Source organism: Trichosurus vulpecula, chromosome 3 (genome assembly GCF_011100635.1).
Source record: "Trichosurus vulpecula isolate mTriVul1 chromosome 3, mTriVul1.pri, whole genome shotgun sequence".
In the NCBI taxonomy this organism is placed as follows: domain Eukaryota; kingdom Metazoa; phylum Chordata; class Mammalia; order Diprotodontia; family Phalangeridae; genus Trichosurus; species Trichosurus vulpecula.
This window is the reverse complement of record NC_050575.1, coordinates 161,395,307-161,400,022: the sequence shown is the minus strand read 5'-3', so window position 1 is coordinate 161,400,022 and position 4,716 is coordinate 161,395,307.

The following is a 4,716-nucleotide window of genomic DNA, read 5'->3' as shown; positions in this document are numbered from 1 at the left end:
GCTGATCCCTAGACCTCCCACTGGGAGTCCTATGTAATCACTCCCAGATACATGTATCACCCCGTGGTTTACACAGAGGTGTCAAACACAGTTCAACCCTTCCTGGTTTCACAGGATCAGATTAAAATATGACTGGAAAATATTTAACAAAATAAATAAAATGCAGTGTTAATATGTGGTTTTCTTTTTTAAAAAATATATTCATTTTCTGTTACATTTTAAGTTCTGAGCAGTCTTCTTCCCTCCCTGCCTACACTAGAAAAGGTCACCATTTAACACAGATATGTGTGTATGTGTGTGTGTGTGTGTGTGTGTGTGTGTGTATAAAACCATACTATGCATACGTCTATTTATCAATTCTTTCTCTGGAGGTGGATAGCATCTTCCTTCATAGGTCCTTGAGAGTTGATTTGAGTACTTATAATATTGAGAATAACTTAGTCATTCACAGCTATTCTTCAAACAATATTGGTGTTACTGTATACTGCGTAGTCTTGGTTCTGCTCATTTCACTCTTCATTATTTCATGCACCTCTTTCCATGTTTTTCAAAAATCCACCTGCTCATCATTTCTTACAGCACAGTAATATTCCATCCCAATCATACACCACGACTTGTTCAGCCGTTCCCCAAGTGACGGTGATCCCCTCAATGTCCCGTTCTTTGCCACCACAAAGAGAGCTGTTATAAATATTTTAGAACATATAGGTTCTTTTCCTTTTTCCCTAATCGCTTTGGGAAAGAGACCTAACAGTGGTGTTGCTGGGTCGAAGGGTATATACAGTCATATGTCTCTTTATAACTCTCAGTTCCAGATTGCTTTCCAGAATGGTCGGATCAGTTCACAGTTTCACCAGGAGTGTATTAGTGGCCCAATTTTTCCACGTCCCTTCTGACATTTGTCATTTTCTCCTTTTCTCATTATAGCCAATTTGATAAGTGTGAGATGATATTGTAAAGTTGTTTTAATTTGCATTTCTCTAATCCATTATAATTTAGAGCATTTTTTCATAAGACTACATATAGCTTTGATTTCTTCTTCAGAAAGCTGCCTGTTCATATCCTTTGACCATTTATCAATCGGAGAATGACTCTTATTCTTATGAATTTGACAATGTTCTCTATATATTTGAGATATGAGACCTTTATCCGAGAAACTGTCTATATTTTTATCTCCAGTTTTCTGCTGCTTTCTTTTTCCTGGCTACTTTTGTTTTATTTGTACAAAGCCTTTTTTAATTTAATGTAGACAAAATTACTTTATGCCTCACAATGATCTCTATTTCTTGTTTATTCATAAATTCTTCTACTATCCATAAGTCTGATAGGTAATATATTCCATGTTCTTCTGATTTACTTATAATCTTTACCAAGATAAGGTCAAAATGAATATGTATCCATTTTGACCTTATCTTGGTAAATGGTGTGATATTGGTCTATACCCAATTTCTGCCTGACTGCTTTCCAGTTTTCTCAACAATTTTTACCAAATAATGAATTCTTATCTCACAAGATTAAATCTTTAGATTTGTCAAACATAAGGTTGATATAATCATTTACTATTGTGTATTGTATGTCTACTCTGTTCCACTGATCTACCTTTCTATTTCTTAGCCAGTACCAAATAATTTTGATAATTACTGCCTTATAATACAGTTTAAGATCTGGTACTGCTAAACCCCCTTCCTTTACAATTTTTTCATAAATTCCTTTGATATTCTTGACCTTTTGTTCTTCCACATCAATTTTGCTATTCTTTTTTCTAGCTCAATAAAATAATTTTTTGGTAATTTTACTGGGATGGCATTGAATAAATAGAGTATTTTAGGTAGAATTGTCATTTTTATTATATTGGGTCTGCCCACCCATGAACAATAGACTTTTCTCCAATTATTTAAATATGACTTTATTTGTATAAAAAGTGTTTTATAATTATGTTTATGTAGTGCCTGGGTTTGTCTTGGCAGGTATACTCCCAGGTATTTTATGTGGTCTACAATTATTTTAAATGGGGTATCTCTTACCTCTTCTTAGATGATTTTGTTGATGATATACAGGAATGATGATGATTTGTGTGGGTTTATTTTATATCCTGCTAATTTGCTAAAATTATTAATTGTTTCAACTAGCTTTTTAGTTGAATCTCTAGGATTTTTTAAGTATGTCATTATGTTGTCTGCGAAGAGATAGTTTTATTGCCTCATTCTGATTCCTTCAATTTCTTTTTCTTCTCTCATTGCTATTGCTGGGATTTCCAATACAATATTGTTGATAATGGGCATCCTTGTTTCAGTCCTGATCTTAATGGGAGGTTAATACGTGGTTTTCTAAGTCAATATATAGAGGTAGGGATCTTTACGTACTTGTTTAGTGACCCAGTTTCTATTTGAGTTTGACACCACTGGTTTTGATTATCATTGGGTGGCAAGCCCACTTCAGGGCTCCTGAACAAGCAATCTTCTCATTGGAACTGTGCTGTCCAACTAACTGAGTGGATTTTCTCTATAAGTAGGCTACTGCTCAGTAACTATGAAGCTGGATTTCTTTCTGCAAGGAGCATGATGCATGAGGATATCCTTTTCTCTTTCTAGAGGGTCTTAACTCTCAAACTTGGGGCTACTCAAGAGGTAAGTGCAAGGCTGGGAGTCTCTGCATTGGACTCAGTAGGCGTGCGCGCACACACACACGCAGAGATTCCCTTCTGCCGTGTGCTTCTTCTATTAGACGTCTCTCAGTGTCTTGGCGGCTGCCATCCCTTGAGACAGAAAAGTTCACTCTCAGGATCTCTATTCTCAGGCCCTATGCAAATGTGTTAACCTCCCTCATAGCTCTACTGTTGTTGTTCAGTCAGTCATTTCAGTCATTACAGACACTTTGTGATCCCATTTTGGGGTTTTCTCAGCAAAGATACTGGAATGGTTTGCCATTTCCTTCTCCAGCTCATTTTACAGATGAGGAAACTGAGGCAAATAGGGTTGAATGATTTGCCCAGAGTCACACAGCTAGTAAGTGTCTGAGGCCAGATTTGAACTCAGATCTTCCTGACTCCAGGCCCAGCACTACTGTTCTCCTCAAAAAATCCTTATGTTCCAGCTTGACCAATCTTCTCACCATCCCTCCCGTTTTCTTCCCATGATACCTTTGCCTTTATGCTGCAAATTCCCTTCTTCCTGACTCTCTGAATCTTACCATCTTTCCAGGCCAAGCTCTAGTTCAACTTTCTCCACAAAGCCGTATTGGACTTCTCAGACAAGATTATGTGGGTGGGTTGGAGGCCCTATGTGGAATGATGATTACCAGGTTAAGGGACTGGGATTTTATCCTACAGGCAATAGCAAGCCACTGAGGACTTTAGAATGAGGGAGTATGTGTGTGAAAAGGGTGCTTTAGGAATTTTGTATGGCAGTAAGTGCTGGGCTTGGAGTCAGAAAAAGTGGGTCACAGGCCAGGGTCCAACATTTCCTAACTATTTAATTTTGGGCGAGTCATTTGATTTGGAGTCAAAGGAACTGGATTCTTTGGTCTCTTAATTCTTACTTGTGTGACCCTGAGCAATTAATGCAATTTCTCTGGCCTTGATTTCCTAGAGGGGGTTGGCCTAGATTACTTTTAAGGTCTTTTTCAGCTATAAATCCTATGACCCCACTTTGATCCATAGTTTCCCTTTAAGGAAAATGCTGATAATAATACCTGCACTACCTACCTTATGAGGATGGTGTAAGGAAAGCTTACTGAACTGAATTGAAATGAAAGTAAAACCTAATAATGCTATTTCAGTGTGAGCCATTACTGTCAATTTGCAGAATGGAAGGACTAGAAGGAAGGCTGAGAAATGTCACAAACAGACTCCTGAGGGTCTGAACATTCTCTCTGGTTCTATTCCAAAGATGCTCACGTCTAGAGAGGGAGCCTGATGGAGTGGGAAAAAGCTTGGCTTTGGATTCTTAGCTCCCCAGTCTGAATCAACAGGCTTACAGTAGAAGCAGCATTGGAGTCACCAGGCCTGGTTCAAAACTGGCCTGTGGCGTTTACTACCTACATGACCATGAGCAATTCACAACCATTCTAGGCTTCATCTATAAAATGGGAGGGTTGAACTAGATGACCTTTATGGTCCTTCCTTGTTCTAAATCTTGGTAGTACAGTGGTTAGAGGACTGGGCCTGAAGTTTGGAAGACCTGAGTTCAAGTCATGACTACTTACTAGGTATGTGACCCTGGGACAGTCACTTAAGCTTTGCTTGCCTCTGTTCCCTCAACTGTAAACTAATGATAATAACAGTACCCAGTGGTGGGATTCAGCCAGTTTGAACTGGTTCGCTAGAACCAATACCTAATTTTAGGTTGAGTTCTTCGAACAGGTTGTTAGTGGGGGCAGGGCCTGCCCGACACATGAGGCGAGGGTGGTGCCTCGGCTCAGTTCCATGTAATTCATTTGAATCCCACCACCAAAAGTATCTACCTGTGTGAGGATCCAATGAGATAATATTTATGAAACACTTAGTACAGTGCCAGGCACACTGTAAGTACTTAATAAATGCTTATTTCCTTCCTAAATCTCTTATCACAACCTAACTTCACAGGCAGAAAAAAGGACATCTTAAAGCTGAAAATGTCACCTCTTCAGTATATTCAAAAGGTAGAATTAATAGCTGAGATTAGCAATTATTGAACTGTTACAGGATAGTATCTATCATATACTTTGCTCTCCAGGGAA